Raw genomic sequence first — 18472 nt, forward strand, 5'->3', positions numbered from 1 at the left:
ATTGTTGATCTGTCACACTGGATTGCAATTGTTTACTGTCTAGCTCTCTTACTAGGTTATAAATAATTTAAGAACCACACGTATATTTAAGGTAGTTGGATGTTGATTTTATACTTAAAGACCATACACCCAGCAACCCACGTACTTCTATCTTCCATTCCCTAACTGATAAGCCAGAGGGAAAAAAAATGCATGTAACCATAATTACTTTTGGGGGATAAGTGATAGAAGGAGAGAAAATTAATTTTAACATGAACTTATATGACAACATTTTCATAATCAGGCCATATCCCTTGCCAGGACATCTCTGGTGTAAAGGGATGAAATGGTACTTGATCATGTGTGTGTTCATCAATCAATTTATTGCAACTTTCCAGTTTAGATATTTGAGAGCTAGGACGTTTTGGTACTGCCTGACTACAGTTGCAAAACGCCCCTATGGGGTTGAAATAAACTGCTCACAGAATGGCAGTGTTAGAAAGCTTCTGCGATTCATTTACTTGAACTTCAAGAGCTTCCCTAACTGGAGCCGTGCTGACCAGCAAGTGTTATCCTGCTTGACTAAGACAGATTCACGAAGGAGTAAAGGCAGCAGTGCCCATCAACATGTGTAGAGCGTCTAGTATGCAGTGGGAGCTCAATACATGTGGTTGAAAGAATGAATGAATGAATATCTCTGCAGAAGATCAGGACTGACTTTAGTAAGTTGAGAATGTTCATTACTCATGCTGTGGCAGTAGTATCAAATAACTGCTTTATAAGCATATTTTCTGGGAGAATTCCAGAAAGGGCAAGAGAGAGACAAAACTATGGAGTGGTTCTTGTCCTCAGAGGCCAAAGCAAAATTAAATGGAGACACAATGTTCTTGGAGCTATGCAAATATCTCTTCTTTGTCCTATTTCGGTAGGGAAATTAGTTATGAGAATCTTATTCAGTTAATTTCATTTCTTTAAAGCTCTCACCCTATATTAATTAGCTGATAGAACCCTTATGGTGTGATGTGTGTTTAGGGCCATTGTAGAATGCACATTTTCACTGAAATCTGTTTAATGGGACTTGTTAGCACAGATATTATTTAGCTAAATAGCTCTTAATGATTTCTTCAGAGCCTGCTGCATCTGTTGGGTAATTCATTTTATAGCTGGGGACTTCAAAAATTCTATTTTTTAACCTACTCAGCCCAAGTGACCTGTCTCTAGACCAAGGAGGATAATGAAGTACCATTGTGTTCAGAAGAGATTTAAAATAATACTTGATTTGTCCAGGAGTAACAAAAAGTTCCCCGAGTGTAGTACTGTATTCCATTTCGAAAAGTCTTAAAAAACATGTAACTTTTTTCAAACAAATTGCTTCAAGGGAAAAGAAGAAATTTGAATTATATCAAATACCTGGCTTTTTTGAAAATAACCTGTTGAATTCAAATAACTGAGAGTTGATGTGAATTTGTTTGCACAAATCAGTTGGTGCCCCTGGGAGCAAGTGGACTCAGGCTCTGAAAGGTCCATCCTGTGAGTTCAATTGCAGTCAAGTCACTTGACTAACAGATCAAGGGTTTCGTGTTGCTGCAGGCGATGCCATAAAATGTCACAGAATTACTCCCCAGCATCTCAGGGCTGGGGCAGCTGTGGCAGCAGCTCTGTGATGTCAGCAGCAGCGTTCTCATCGGGCAGTTCATTTTGCTTGTGAAATGCAAATACTCAAATGATGACAGATGGGGCTGGGAAGAAGTGTTTTTGAAATAATTATATAGCCCCATCAAATGTTCTGGTCTTAGGTAAAAGGGAGACTTGAATGTGGCATATATGGGAACCCCATGGTGGTCAAGAGATGTTTCTTTGTAGGGTTCTTTTTCATGTACACGTCAAGACGAAATTGAATCTCTCTGAAAATAAATCCCAGGAAGCACGTCTGATGACATAAAACCCATCAATGGCTCCTGCGTATTCCTCAGAACACCCATTTTAAGTATAGAGTCTGCTTGGTTTTCTGGAAGGAAACCAGATCTGTGTACTTGGCAGTTCTTTTGTTCAGAGCACTGACAACCTTAGACCCATTCCAGGAAGCTAGATGCTACTGTTGGAGCCAACAGCCATTTTTCCTTTTTCAGTTGGGCGTGATAGAAAATGTGCAGAGTACCCACTTCCACAGAGTAGAGTAGTCAGTAGCCCAGGAAAGAAATAGAAATTGAATCAAATCCCCATTTCTGCCACTTACAAGTTCTGTGAACTTAGACAAGTTATTTAACTTCTCTAATGCAAATTTACTCATTTGCAAAATGAGGATAATAATATCTAATTCACAGGGCTGCAGTGAGTATTATGTGAGATAATGTATATGAAATGCTTAGTGAAGTGTTGCTTATGTTGTAAGTGCTGAAAATCATTATCAGCCTTTAGCGGGGTCTTACCTGAGCTCTAGGGGGAAAGCCAGGTTTCCACGATGGCAGTAAAAAGGCAAAGCCTATGTATGTAGTTACCACTAAATATTCTCACGTGAAAAGAACATGCAAATAGCTTCATCTGCTTTTCCTAGAACAGAGATTGGCAAATTTTCCTATCAAGAGTCAGATGGTAAATAGTTTAGGATTGTAGCTATTTGATTTCTCTCGCAAGTTTGTCATAGTAGCGTGAAGGCAGCCATAGATAATATGTAAACAAAGGAGTGTGACTCTGAACCCATAAAACTTTAAATACAACCCAGGCAGCCAGCTGGACTTGACAGTTTGCCAACCTCTATTCTGGAATAGAAGCTGTTGTCTGATGAAGGACAATGGTCAATAATTCAAAGGAACAATAACCAAAATCACACCCTATTATTTCCTGCATCTCTTTGTCTGCCCCTCAACCTGTGCAATAGAATGTTTGGTTGATTTTAGCCACATAGAGGATTTGTTGCCTAAATTTCCAAACGTACTACTAATAAATAACGTACAGGTTATGGACGGTAATAACATTTAACAGACTCTATAGATGCAATTGGCTATATAGATGAAACAAAAAGGAAATTAAAACTTGGTTAAAAAACACACTTTGCACAGGAAAACTAGATAGTCTACATCATAGAGAATTATACAATGAGCTATTGATTCTCCTGACTCTCTGGTGAGTATGTTTTTAAAGTCCTAGAAAACTTAGAAGGCACAGTGAGAATTGGAAATTTTAACATCAAACACACACACACATAAATATTCAACTGATCTTCAAAAGAAGCATGACCTTAGAAATCACTGTAGGATAAATTCCAGCTGAGTCTACATGCACAAACCTGTTTTGTAAAAAGGAAAATGATCATGTTCAAATTCGGTCTTGTCACTGACTATGTTGGGTGAAAAAAAAAGAACACAGTGGTTTAATTAGGTATTTTAAAGTTAATCAGCTAGTTGTTTTCAAAATAACCAAGTTTTTAAATTAGTTTAACTTTTCTTCAGTTTTTGAGTCTGACCTTTGTGACATTGATATGCAAATCAGATTACATTCCCCTTCCCATGCCCTTCAATGGCTTCTCTTCGCTCTTGGGATAAAGACCAAACACGCTCTCTGCCCACATGCGTTTCCTTGGTCCCCACTGACTTCCCATTCCAGCTGCATCTTCAACCGCCCTCCTCCGGGCTCTTTAAACCTCAACCATGCAGGTCTTCTGTCATTTCCGCCAATGTTCCAATCTCTCCCTCACCTTGGTGTAACTCACCACCACCCCTACCCCTCTGCCCCAAAATCACCACCTCACACACACTGTTAGACTCATTTTCCATACACTGTTTAGGCCTCCGTTCAAAACTGACTTCCTCAGGGAGCCTTTCCTGAGCACCAGTCAACTGTGATAGAACCTGTCTCTAGCCTTCAAGCTCTTATTGTAGTTTTTCATTATACATTCACTAGGGTGATGATTTAATTAATGTCTGTTTTTCCCACTGGGCTGTCCACCCCCCAAAGTGCAGGAAATGTGCCTCTATTTGAATGACGGAGGGCTCAGCTCAGTGTCTGAAATGCAAGCAGAGCCATAATAAATAGAGGTAATGGAGTGGTCATTGGAAGGATATAGAATTAAAATGTAGCCATGAAAGGTCAAAACTGAATTTCTAAAGGATATTGTGTATATTGCAATGAAAACGCTGCCATTTTTCAAAACAATACAGATTTTCTTGTTTGCTCATTGTTCTTAACTCATTTTCTAGATTTAGGTTGGCAAACTTTTTCTATAAAGATGCAGATAGTAAATATTTGGGGTTTGGGACCATATGATTTCTGTTTCAGCTACTCAACACTGCCATTGTAGCACGTTGTGGAAACCAGAGACAGTACAGAAACAAATGAATGTGGTAGAGATCTAATAAAACAAGGGATTCTCGATTTCCATACTGTTGATATTTTTGCCCAATAATTCTTTCCTGCCGGGCTATTATGAGCATTGCGGTATGATTAGCAGCATCCCTGGCCTTGACCCACTAGATGCCAATAGTGCTCCCACCTCCACTAGTAACAAGCAAAAATGTCCCTAGATATTGCCAAGTGGTTTTGGGGGGAGCAAAGTCATCCCAGTTAAAACCACTGCAATAAAATTTTATGAAAACAAGTGGCAAACTGGATTTGGCTTATGGGCTGTAGTTTGCTAAATCCTCATCTGGAAGAAAGAAAAAGAAAACTAGGAAATATCCTAATGGAAGGGTTATTAATTTACATTATTTTCCAACTTCTTGGATTCTCTTTATGGGCTATAGATCCTTTCAGGACTTTCTTTCTCAGAGGTGGGTAAACTCTTGGAGTATAATCAATGCAGCCCTCAGAGAGAAGCAGGGACATCTGATTTTAGACTGAGTAAGAATTTACTTGGTCAAGTAAAGGATGCTGGCTCTGTTTATACGAGTTACTCTCCCCATTTGGACCCCTATAATCCCTTTGATTACTTTGATGCGTTTTTTGTTTTTGTTTTTTTAACTAGCTTCTAGCAAAGTATGCATTGCCAGGTAACTGAGAACGGAAGGTAGAGGGACCACGGCAGGGCAATGTAGGTCAGCACTGGAGATCCAGCTCTTCGTCTAAGTCTGAGAACTGAAAGTATGACCGTAGAAACCATTCTATTTCTTCCCACCTTATTATTTTTTCTTTTCTTTTTGGAACTCAGGAACACAGGCTTGGATTTATCATGATCTTTGGATCATGATACCCTCTCATCACTGGTCGGGCATGACTCATTTTTGGCTTGTTTATATATTTGGGTCATAAACATCTGTGCCTCCCCTGCCACTCCTCCAACACAAAAAATAGAACATAGTCACTAACTGACCCATTCCTAGGTGCTCTGTCTCTATCTCGCCCTGTGTTTCCCCTCACCTGAGGCAGCCATGCCCTGAATCTTATCTTCATCTTCCCACTTTACTTGGCCGGATGCTGGTTTTCTCATCTTTAAAGGGGGAGAGGGCAAAGGGACTGTCATCTCATCTTTTAAAGCTCCACCCTTATAGCTTTAATGCCGGCTTCATTTTCCCTGGCAAGCCTCAGAAATTGTGCCACGCAATTATTTTACATCTCTAAATGGGAGGAAAAAACCCTAGGCAAGTCTACGCTGTGAAAGACACACACAAAACCAGATTTCAGCTCATGTTGAGGATAGCTCCCTGTGAGGTATCTTGCAGCCAAGGAGTCTACAAGGTGCTAAGACCCTGAAGATGTGCTATATCAAAAAATGCTCTTCCTCTGAGAGCCAAATAGATTTATTATAAATATTGAGGCCTTTCCCCTTCCTTGGTCATTTCTCTACTTTAACATTAAAAGAACTGTATCATTTATACAGCTCTGTTGAAGAGAATTCAGTCTATTTGCCCCTGGGGCTGCAATGCTGGTATGGTAAACTTCAACACAGCATGTAATGCATGGTCTAATTTTAAATTCTTCAAAATGCTGACTTATTTGACTTTTACCAGACCAGGGAGATAAGGCAGTCATGCTCCCATGCAGCTAGACATCTCTGTATGCTTGAAATTAAACCTCAGGGAAGACGGGAACACAGGCCGGCGCACTGGGTATGAATAAAGGAGACTGGTGCTGACATACAAGTGAAAGAGAAGATATAAAAGAGAAGGAGACACTTGGGAGAAAACAATCCCTTGTGGAGAGGGAGGGGAGACGAATGTCATTAATAGCAATTTGCATTGCTATTGATTTAATGTGGGAGAAAGTGAATTCTCCTGGAGCTGTCCCTGATATATTTGGGTGAGATTCTAGCGACCTCCAGTGGAGATTCTCTAGAATTACCCTCATTGCCCCAGGACACTAAGACCAATTTCTGCACTTAACAAACCTGTCTCCCCTTACACATATTTTATGCCCCCGTACCTATCTGAATTGAAAACAGCTTCTCTGTGCACATCATTTTTAAATAGCTGGAAAAAATTATAATTGTAATATGAAAATTCAATGTAATTTTTAAAATAAAATAAGTCAAATAAAATAATGGATAAATAAAATATATATAATAAAACAAGTCTGTATTTGAAGATACAAATGTTCACATCTGGGTGCTCTAGAAGACGTAATTACTTGGAAACTTGCATCTAGTCCTAAACTCACCAGAAATGTGACAGCCACGGCCGGGCGCGGTGGCTCACGCCCGTAATCCCAGCACTTTGGGAGGCCGAGGCAGGTGGATCACGAGGTCAAGAGATCGAGACCATCCTGGTCAAAACGGTGAAACCCCGTCTGTACTAAAAATACAAAAAATTAGCTGGGCACGGTGGCACGTGCCTGTAATCCCAGCTACTCAGGAGGCTGAGGCAGGAGAATTGCCTGAACCCAGGAGGCGGAGGTTGCGGTGAGCGGAGATCGCGCCATTGCACTCCAGCCTGAGTAACAAGAGCGAAACTCCGTCTCAAAAAAAAAAAAAGAAAAAAGAAAAGAAAGGAAATGTGACAGCCACAAATGCAATACATTGAAATGTACCATATTGGCATCAAGGGCCACCAGCTGCATTGCTGTAGGTTACGTGATTTTTAAAAATAAGTTTTAAAAAATCTGGTAAAATTCTAAGCTAGACAAAGACAGTCTTCCCTAGATTCATTCCTAGGAAACCTAAGGCATATGAAAATTTTGCAAAATGCCTCTCAGGCAGTTATAAAGAGGCTTTTCTCCTATTGTGGTGAAGCTTTCCAAAGCTTCTGGGATGCTGCAGCAATTTTCTAACACACTGGAGTGCTGGACTGTCCTGTGTTTTGCAGAATATTAGTCAACCCTAGTCCTGCCCCACAGATACTGATAGGACTCCTCATCAATGGAGTGATCAAAAGCGCCCATGCAAATGACCAAAGAGCTTCTGAGGAAAGAACCACCCTGTGAAGCATCACTGCCCCGGCCTTCCTCTGACAACACAGAGGGCCCTCCCACCCTATGGGAGTCTTCTCCTGGGGCTGCCTCCAGGACGTGGGACTGTGGGTTCCTGACCTTTTCCTCCTACTTTGGGGAATTCTTGACACTGCAGGCAGGGCGTTTCTGGGGGATCTGGGAGGGAACAGCGAAGAAGAGGCTTCAAACCGCTGAATGGTGGAGTAGGTGAAGTGAGCACAGCTCTTCGACCTGACCACAGCAGCACAGGAGGTGGAATGCCGGGTTCTGAAGCCAGTTCTCGTTACCACCAGAGTCCAGGGTTATAGCTCTGCACCACTGGTTCTCCTGGGTGTGTTGTTTAAGTTCAAAGAGGGGCACAGTTGGCCTCACACTGCTAGGATTCTGAGAATTTTTCCTTCTAGGCTTTTGAGAGCACAACTCTCTAATTCTTAGTTGTGAACACTTTGTGCCTAATAAAAACAAAAATATACTCAACAGAGATAATTAATAATGGCACAATGATCCAAGAACAGATTCTGGTGTTTGTTTGTTTATTTTATGGGAATAGCACAAATGGTTTACACTCTAAGCCAGCATTCTCCAAATTGTATTTGAAGGGACATTCACATTATTGGCCAGTCATAGATGTTTCTCTAAAAAAGAAGTTTTCTTTACCAAACAAGATCAGAAGTGCTGGCTTAAATGAATTACAGCAGGCATAAATTTCACAAACTTTGGTGTGCAAATATGTAACTACTTTCTAAAATGGAACAAAAATCAACTTTTCAATCTAGTCCTGTTTGATGTCTTAGAAAAAAATACTAATACTGACAATGCAAGGGAGACTGCACTATAGCAAATGACCTCTGTCAGTCCAAGGCTGTCCCCTCCACTCTTCCATTTCCTGTGGGTGACATAAAGTTAGGGTGGGGCCTACTTCTCCAGGCTTTGGCAGGGAGGGGGTGCCATGTCCTCAGGCTCTGTGCTCGGGACATCCGCTGCCAAGGGGATACATCTTGTCTGGTTTTGGCCTCAGCCTTCCACCACGATGCCTTGGCCATCATCATCCCATCTCTTGGGGCCCTTTGGGTCTGCCAGCCCTCTTTCAAATACTCTTCCAAGGCCTTCTCCAGTACACAGACACTTTAGCGTCTTTCCCTACGCCACAAGCAGGTCTGAGAAGCTCCAGGACATTTCTAGGCTGGAAGCCTCCTCAGGCTACACTATGGAATTGAGGCCCTGGGTCTTCTCCTTTAGAACCCCCAAAGTTATCTGGATTTCTATCATTGCAGCATGTGGCCCACTCCCCGCCAAGGGTGTTAGCCTGTGCATTGATGGGCCAGAGGGCCCCTTCTCAGAAAAACCCCATTAGTAGCTGAATCTAATGTTCTTTCTGCAGGCTCAGAAAAAAACATCACCCTCCTCTATCCCTGAAGGACTTTTTATTTCCTCAGCCTGTGTCCTAAAATTGGCTTGACAAATAGTCTTTGGTCTTCTAAACCAACTAATTAAAACAATGGTTTAGATGATTTTCCCTCCCAGGGAATATGTGACAATGTTTGGAGACATTTTTTATTGTCACAGCTTGTTGGAGGGTGCTACTGCCACCTAGTGGGTGGAGGCCAGGGGTACTACTAAACATCCTACAATGTTCAGACCAGTCCCCAATAACAAAGAATTCTACTGCCCTAGAGGCTCGACAGAGCTGAGACTGAGAAACTCCCAGTTGTTCTTGTTATTTTGTTTTTATATCAGAGAGAAAAGGAATCAATTCATTTTCTTAAATTTCTAGCCTAATTTTATGTTCTAGTCAATGACCATACTCCTCGCTGACTGCTGTTAACGACCATATTAACAATTTCCACTGGACCCTGGCAAACTGCAGAGGTAAGCAGTTTGAGTGAAGAGATTGGGTTTTTCTAATCTTGTAGATGATGTGCACCTGGGTACTGATAATGCCCTCCCCTCTGCTGTCTCTGCAGATCCTTTCTGTAGAGGAGGATAGTGGAGACAGGCAGGAGTAGCCTTTCTTATCTTTGCAAAGCTCTCTGAAATTTGCAGCATCCCCACCTATGGAGAATCACTGGCTGCCTTCAAAGCGACCAGGTTTGTTGCTAGAAGGAACTGGAGAGCGGCTGTGTTCCAAGGCTCACAGGCTCATCCTGGGCCCTTCTGAATTCAGAGCCACATCCTTCATGGTATACTAGAGGGGAATCAATAAGCTGCATGTTCCCCTCAACATGCCCAGGAGGTCCCAGAGGTGTTCAACCTGTGATATGCAGAACTCGGGGGTTCACAGAAGGGTTTGGGGGTCTCACTCTTCAACCAGAGTTCTAATTTCCAACTTTTTAATATATTGGTCTTTTAGATCAAATTCAGTCTAAAGTCATTCTGAAAGTATAAGGAAGATGGAGACACTCCCTGTAAGGAGGGGATATGGGGTCGTATCTCAACAGGACACACTGCTGAGCGCTCAGGCTCCTGTCCCGTGAGCACGCAGCACAGAGCAGATGGACGTGTGTGTCACTTCCCGCCCAACCACTGGAGGTGAGTCGTAAGGAACTCCAGGGAGCCCTAAGGTGATAACGATGCAGATGGTGGAGTCAGGAGATGGTCTAGGAACAAGGGAGGAGGCCATTGCATCCGCGAGAGACAGTCTGCCCTATCCAACATCCAGCCTATGCCCAGTCCGGGGCAAGACCTCCGCCCATAGCTAACTTTGCTTTCTGCCCTCCTCTCAGCAGCCCTGTGCATCTACCATGCTGATATTGGCTGTAGTGTGCAGAGGAAGAGAGAGGCTCCTGTCCTTGGGCACCCTCCTGCCAGCACCTGCTGCGTCTGCGGTGGGAGGGAGAGGATTGAGCCGTGTGGCAGCCACGTCTCCTAACGTGCAGGGCACGCTTGTATCACCAGGAACATCTGTCACAGCCATAACACATTTAGTCTGATTGTCTTGTTTATACAACCTGAAGTGACCAGTTGGACTAAGATCTTCACAAAAAGACTGATGGGGTAGGGCAAGGAGGGGTCAGAAAAGCCTGACATCATTTAAATAGAGAATTGGATACAGCCTTAAACGGGGACTTCAGACTTTGATATCTTAAGCTACACTGTGAGTCGGCCTATAATACTTGCAGGCACTTTCTGTTATGCTAGATGACAGTAAAAAGCAGGCAAGGAATGAACGGGCCCTATTCTTAAACCAGGTCGTTCTCTATGGATGCAGAAAGTACACTGAATTAACAATGGGAATTGTTCTTGAATTTTCCCATTGTGTTAGTTGTTGAATTAACAACTAATACAATGGGAAAGATGCAAACACTGATATTTAACCCCCCTCTGGCATAAGTAAAACCTGCCCCCTTCTGAACTAACATGGTCTTTTACTGAAATAGTTATAACTTTTATGAGTCATTATTAATATTATGCAATGGTCGTCACCCTGCCTATAAATAATAACCATAGAGGAGCTTTAAAAACAAACCGAATGATGGCAGGTCCCAGAATGATTGAATTGAAATCCCAGGGAGCAGAGCCTAGGAATTAGAAGCTTTTCAAACTTTCCCAGGAGAACCTAACGTGCCACCTTAGGCTGAGAACCACAGTTCTGGCGGTGCATGTTAACAGGCCAGGAGACAGAGCTTTAGCAATTTCATTGCCCAGAAAGAAGAAAAAACAGATTTTTTTCCTACCTTCTTTGGTTTCGTGGCTCTAGTGCAGTGCTTCTTAAACCTGGCTGCACATTAGCGTCACCTGGGGAGCTTTAAAAAGGATCACGGTCCTGGCCCCGCCCCAATCCAATTAAGCCAGAATTTCTACCGGTGGGACTTGGCATCAGCAGTTTTTAAAAGCCTGCTGGGTGATTCTGATGTGTGCTCAGGAGTCAAACACTGCTCTAGCACAGGGGTTCTCAATCTTGGCTACATATTGGAATCTCCTGGGAGACTTAAGAAAAATCCTGAGACCTGGGTCCCAACTCCAGTGATTCTTATTTAATTGGTCTAGTGGACATTAAAAATTGGTCTAATGTGAACATTAAAAATTGTTAAAACACCCCAAGTCGCAATAGCATGCAGTCAAGATTGAGACCACTGGGTCTTCAGGAGGAAGGACTGTGCTATTTTTAAATGAAATGAATTTCTTCTTTCTGGCCCTCATAGGTATAATTTGCTTCATAGCACTGGGGAACAAGAAATTGATGTTGCTTTATATAATTCTCGCTCAAGCCCAGGTTGGTGGCACGTTTGATGTCCATCTGTTGTGACTCCTTTCCACTCACCTAGAGAGTGAAGAACACCAGGGGCACATCCATTGCAGTAAGGTGATTGGAGAATTACCTATTAGATCGCTTTTCTGCCTACCTAATGTGGTTTTCTGCCTACCTCACCCAAATCTCATCTTGAAGTTTCAGGTGTTGTGGGAGTGACCCAGTGGGAGGTAACTGAATCATGGGGACAGGTCTTTCTTGTGCTCTTCTTGTAATAGTAAGTTTCGTGAGATCTGATGGTTCTATAAGGGGGAGTTTCTTTGCACAAGCTCTCTCTCTTTGCCTGCCACCATCCACGTAAGATGCAACTTGCTCTTTCTTGTCTTCCGCCACGATTGTGAGGCCTCCCCAGCCATCACGTGGAACTGTAAACCCATTAAACCTCTTATTTTTTTGTAAATTACTCAGTCTTGGGTATGCTCTTATCAGCAGCATGAAAATGGACTAATACAGTTAATTGGTACCAGGAGTGGGCTGCTGCTGTAAAGATACCTAAAAATGTGAAAGCAGCTTTGGAACTGAGTAACAGGCAGAGGTTGGAACAGTTTGGAGGGTTCAGAAAAAGATAGGAAAATGTGGGAAAGTTTGGAATTCCCTGAAGACTTGTTAAATGGCTTTGACCAGAATGCTGATAATAATATGGACAATGAAATCCAGGCTGAGGTGGTCTCAGATGGAGACGAGAAACTTGTCAGGAACTCAAGTGAAGGTGACTCTTGTTATGTTTCAGCAAAGAAACTGGTGGCATTTTGCCCCTGCCCTAGAGATTTGTGGAACTTTGAACTTGAGAGAGGTGATTTAGGGTATCTGGCGGAAGACCTTTTTAAGCAGCAAAGCATTCAAGAGATGACTTGTGTGCTGTTAAAGGCATTACATTTTAAAGGGAAATAGAGCATAAAAGTTTGGAAAATTTGCAGCCTGACAATGCAACAGAAAGGGAAATCCCATTTTCTGAAAAGAAATTCTAGCTGGTAGTGGGCGAGACCCCACAACCAGAAAAAAGATTACAACTCACTGAAGGCTCAGATGATTGTTAGCATTTTAAGCAATATTTTAAAAATTAAAACATATACATTGTTTTTAAAGACATAATGCTATTGTATATTTAATAGTCTACAGAATTGTATAAACATACATTTTATATTAATATTAAATAACACATAGTAATATTAGAATTTGGAAAGTATTTCTGAGAATTCACCTTTGTTGAGCCATAAACAAGGCATACAGAATGCATACCTAGTATTCCAGAATGGAGAACTTCTGTGAAACATTGGCAAATTCTAGGGCCAAATGAAATTATTAACAGAATATACCCGCTTCAGAAAGACCAGTTTTGAATGATTATCTGAGTCTCCATAGCAATACCAGTGACTTAGACTTAAGGCATGTGGGCAAGAGAAAGGTATTTCTACTGCAGCATATGTCATTGAACATAAGATACCTTAGATTATAAAATACATCCCAATTTTAGATATGTTAAAATGTGAAAAAATCAATGAAATAAGTGACTATAACTGAGAGTTTATTCTGTATCAAGTATCTGATATATAGTGTTTTTTAATATTCACCACATTTTACATGCGGTATATCCTGGTATTTTTATTTTACACATTAGGTAATTATAGCACAGAGAAATTAAGGAACTTATATACCATGTCATATAGCAATTAAGTGCTGGGGCTAGATTCTCAACCAATAGCAATTTGACTTTATCCATGATGCTATCCTGATTTCAGAAATTTTACAAATACTTAGGTGGAAATAAAGAGCTGTAGAACATGTGAGGTGTCTTTATAGATAGCCAGCTGTAAAGCCGGGACCATCAGAGATAGCTCAAAGTCGCTATTTTGCAACCCCCAGGAACTAATAGATACAGATAATAATTATCAAAAGAGCGGTAACAAGACCTTGTGTACTTTCTAGTGGAAATACACAAGACCACCTCTGAATTAGCCTTAACAACAATAATGATAGCAAAATCACATCTAAATTTGACCAGTCTTCTAGATTTAAGCAACCCTACATTTCTAAGGAATTTAGGAGATAGAGTAATATATTACCTATCACTATGAAAATGAAGACAGAAAAACCTGGACCACGAGAGTATGTATAAGACAATGTAGTTTCTTCACAGACCAATTGCAAGGGGAAAAATAAGACATAGAAGGGGTACCTGTGAAAAGGGATTTAAGAGATGTCAGTCAATCACAGTGCATGAACTTGTATCCTGATTCAAAACAAATTAGAAAAAATTGTAAGATAATTAGAGAAATGTGAACATGAAATATCTGATGATATTAAAGAAGTATTGTTAATGTTTTAGGTTTGACAATGATATTATAGTTGTTTTTAAAATAGTCATATTTAGAGGTAGTTACTAAAGTATTTACATAAAAATAATATAATTTGTTTCAAAATAATCTTAGGGTAAGGGTAGTAAAGGAAACAGCTGGGGTACAAAATGAAATAAGATTGGCTGTGAATTGACGGCTGCGTGGGATTTACAATACTATTCTCTTTATTTCTACAGCCTATAATTTAAATTTTCTTGTCTATAAAGATAAGTTTTAAGAGTCACTCGAGTTGCCCTTGCAGCTACTTTCCAAGGCCTCACTGTTCTCTAACTACTGTTGACCTTCTCCATCTAGTCTCTGCCACCTTAGAACTTCCACTCTTTAGCACTGGTTACCTACATCATTTTGCCTCTTTGACCACAAGAACCTCTCAGCAGGCCTATCCAGAGATCTTAAAGAGTTTCCCCGAACTCCAGTAAAGAGATGGATAAGCCCAATGGAACAGAAAACTGCCAACCTCAGCATCTACCACACACATCAAGAGAATAACGTGTCCATCCATGGGCCACCGGGCTCAGCCTTCTCACCCAGAACCTTAGCTGGAATCAACCTGCCCCAATCTAGAAATACTTAATGAATTGATCCTTGCAAGTAACCTAATTTGATCATCCCATGCTTACTCTAGAAGGCAGGCTCAGCCTAGAACAGAAGGATACGGTTTTTATTTTCCCCCACCCGGGCACCTGCTATCATCAACCTGGCAGGATTTTCCATGGCTCAGACTAGCCTCAGGCCATACTTCAGCAGGCTGAATCTTCCTAAAAAGCCATCATGGATCTGTTCTCAGGAAGCTCTTTGTATCAGGTAAGATAGAGTTCAGCTGTAAGCAAGGGCGCTCGACCTTAACATGACTAACATTTTGGGCTGGGTTATTCTTTGTCGTGGAGGCTGTCCTGGGCAGTGTTCAGCAGTTTTCCTGGCCTCTATTTACCGGATGCCGGTAGCACCTCTTCCGGTGTTACAACCAGAAGCGTCTCCAGACATTGCCACGCGTCTTCTGCGTTAGCTCCCTATCGTAAGCCAATAGCCTGTGAATTACAGAAAATCCAAAATAACTGGCTGAAAGAAGGCAGAAATGTATTTTTCCCTCATGTAAATGAAGTCCCCAAATAAGCAGCCTGGCTAGTATGGTGGCTCCATGACCACCAGTGACTGGGGTTTCTTCTTGTTGCCTCTATCAGGAACACGTGGTTTCCTCACTATGGCCCCAAATACTCTAGCTACAGCCATAAAGCACAGCTTCCAGACACAGGAAGGAGAAAGAGTGAAGAGCCAATGGCCTCTACCTTTAAAGACACTTCCCAGAAGTGACATAGCATGGACATCCCATGCGCCTGAACTAGTCATGTGGTCACACCTGACTACAAGGAAAGCTGACAAATGCGTTCCCTCTTCCAGGCAGACATGAACCCAGCCAGAGGTCACCATGGAGGAAAGGAAAGCCAGATGCTGGGGCCGTCTGGTTGTCTCCACTGCACTAGGATAAGCAGGAGCCATATCTGAACATCCGTGTAATCCCTCAGTTCCCCCTGGCGGTATGGAAGCTGGGAGTATGAATGCACGGAGCCTCCTCCCCTTGCCACCATGGGCTCCGCTGGGCCTTTGGCTATTGATTCACAGCTTCTTCTCTAACCAGCCAGCTCCACCTGCAGCCTTTTAAAAATGCTTTCTCGGCCAGGCGTGGTGGCTCACGCCTGTAATCCCAACACTTTGGGAGACCGAGGCAGGCAGATCATGAGGTCAGGAGTTCAAGACCAGTCTGACCAACATGGTGAAACCCTGTCTCTACTAAAAATACAAAAATTAGCCGGGCATGGTAGTGCACACCTGTAATCCCAGCTACTCAGGAGGCTGAGGCAGGAGAATCACTTGAATCTGGGAGGCAGAGTTTGCAGAGAGCCGAGGTCACGCCACTGCACTACAGCCTGGGCGACAGAGCAAGACTCCGTCTCTAAATAAATAAATAAAATAAAATGCTTTTTCTCCTTTTTTATACAATTAATGAAAGTTCACTTTGAAAATATAGCTAAAACCAAAGAAAAAAATTAAACGTCATGCATGTTCACACTATGTTTAGATCATCGTAGAAAAGTTTCAGCCTGTATCTGTAATAAGAGCTATCGTGTTGAGTGGCTACTAAGTGCTTCACCTGTACCACCTGATTTAATCCTTACACTAATCCTGTCAGGAGGGCTATTGAAGTATAGAAAAAGTAACCTTAGTCTGTACTTCCCCAACAATGCTAAAAGATGGCTAGGCCAGAAGTTGAAGTCAGAAAAGGACACCAAAGTTCTTGCTCCTAAGCTCTTTACTCCATTTTTACATATCTACATTTATGTCTCTATTACGTATGCACATACACACTTCTTTCGCAAAATGGGGTTATATTATTTTGTAAACCTTTCCTTTAAACATAACAATACATCATGAACATCTTTCCATGTTTTTATATTTTCTTTTCTTTTTATTTTTAGAGATGGGGTATCACTATGTTGTCCAGGCTGGTCTCGAACTCCTGGCCTCAAGCTATCCTCTGGCCTTAGCCTCCCAAAATGCTGGGATTACAGGTGTGAGCCACTACACCTAACCTTTCTATTTTCTTAAATATAGTTTGGCCTAGTGCTTGAGAGCCTGATTTTGGGAGTCAGACAAATTGGGATTGGAGTTCCAGCTTAACTAGAGTCTCGCAAGGTGGCTAATTTTTCAAAGCTTTCATTTTCTCATCTATAAAACAGAGATAATATTAATTTCTTATCATAAAGTCATTAGGAAGATTGTACTGATGTTAGAGTGACCTTATGGATAATCATAATGGTTAATATTTATTAAGTAACTGCCAGGTATCATCAAAAACACTTCAACATGCTAGCCATCATGATTTTTCCATAAAGTTATTTTAAATGGCAACTGTCTTCTGTTTTACGGAGAGTATCCTGTGCTCTAGTTTGCAATCCTGTAAATTATGTCCATGATAAAATTCAAGGACCTTCCTTAAACTGTTAGGATATCTTAGATCCTAGATCCTTAATGCTGCCAGGAAAGCTGCCAGTAATTTCCCCTAAACTCAGAGGCAACTGCAAAAATGTCAGTGGATCAGCAGATTAAAGGCTCTTGCAAGGCATCCCGTGCCTGATGAGCCAGGTGTTCTTATTTAGGCTGATGGCCCCACCTGTGCCCACCTTCAGCCAAGGATCAAATGTGAAGTGGTATCCATACCAGCAAACAGGCAGATTTTGTGAACTTCCTCTCTTAAACGTGACTGCTCACACTCTCTGCTATTCTTTTAGGCAAAACTCAACTCCCATTTTTTTGGTAATTAAAGTACAGAAATCAGATATCTGATCTTGGCCTTTTCTCTTTTGTAAAGTGGTAACATTGCCTTACAAGGAGAAAATGTGTGAGACAAAAGAGATGTAAATGACAGATATTTCGCCAACTTTGGTGGCAGAATGCAAGGACCCTTTGAAGGGAAGAGGAGGTGTTTGCAAAGGGGAAAAGACCGGGCTGCAAAAAGCAGAGGACTTGGCGATGCAGCAACTTGACTAGCCTCACGCATTTGCCTGCAGGTCCTAACCTGTGCTCTAGACTGTTTTCAAAAATTTGTTTTGAAATTGGTCCAGATGAGGTGCAGTTTTGTTTTTGAACACACGATGGAGCCTTTGCCTCTTAAATGGGAAACGTTTGTCCATCTTTCAGGGAAAGTCAAAAGGTTAGGGAGAGAAGTCTTCGAGCATTCCATGATCTTTGCTGATCGCCGAGCAGAGCCAGAGCTCCCCGCTGCCCTCTATGACGGGGCTGAAATTAGTTGTTTTTGCTTTGTTTTCAGTGCCACCAACAGTAGCCTGCCAGCTATTCATCTGTGCTGGGTTTTGTTTTCTGGGATATTTTTCCATTCTTTTTTTTCAGATGAATTCCTCTATTTTTTTTTCTTATTTAACTTGATTCTGAATTTCAAAGGCTAATTAGGGGAAAAAAAGATCTGTCAAAAAAGTCATTTGGAGATTTACCGAGAAACAAGTTGACTGACTGTCCTTTTAAGATTTTACTAAGACTTCCTGTCTTTCTGCTTTCATGAGCATAATTGGTCTTCAGAACTACCCAGTAAAAGAGACATCGTGGTGCTCTCACTGAAATAAAGAAACATGCAGCTTTAAACACACACACACACACACACACACACACACACTTGCAGACACACATACCTGCATGCACAAATGATCATTCACACACGTGCACGCATGCATTCATGTTCATGCTAACACACATGCAACCATACAGTCTCACACACATGCTCATTGTGACTCAGTACACACTGACACATATACCCACACTTACACACCTACTCACACGTGAAAACACATGCACAAAATACTCATGTTAGTGCTTACCAACAGTCAATATCATACACATATACACTTATACATACACTTTCACACAAACACACATCACACGTTCACCCACACATGCCTTGACCTCCACAGTATGCATATACACACTCATCACATGCACACACACACACTCACACATACTC

The 18472-nt window shown here is 41.7% G+C and overlaps 1 long non-coding RNA gene across 1 annotated transcript in view; it reads right to left on the reverse strand.

Annotated features, from left to right (window-relative positions):
- LOC135272289 (uncharacterized) overlaps positions 1–11044 on the reverse strand; it is a 110410-nt gene extending 99366 nt beyond the window's left edge. Inside the window, exon 1 of the long non-coding RNA XR_010340403.1 lies at positions 11010–11044. This is a non-coding gene — a long non-coding RNA (uncharacterized LOC135272289). The remainder of the gene's footprint in view (positions 1–11009) is intronic.
- Positions 11045–18472: the final 7428 nt, after the last annotated feature.

Source organism: Aotus nancymaae, unplaced genomic scaffold (assembly GCF_030222135.1).
Source record: "Aotus nancymaae isolate 86718 unplaced genomic scaffold, 86718_ANA_hifiasm-v0.15.2.pri h1tg000108l, whole genome shotgun sequence".
Lineage (NCBI taxonomy): Eukaryota > Metazoa > Chordata > Mammalia > Primates > Aotidae > Aotus > Aotus nancymaae.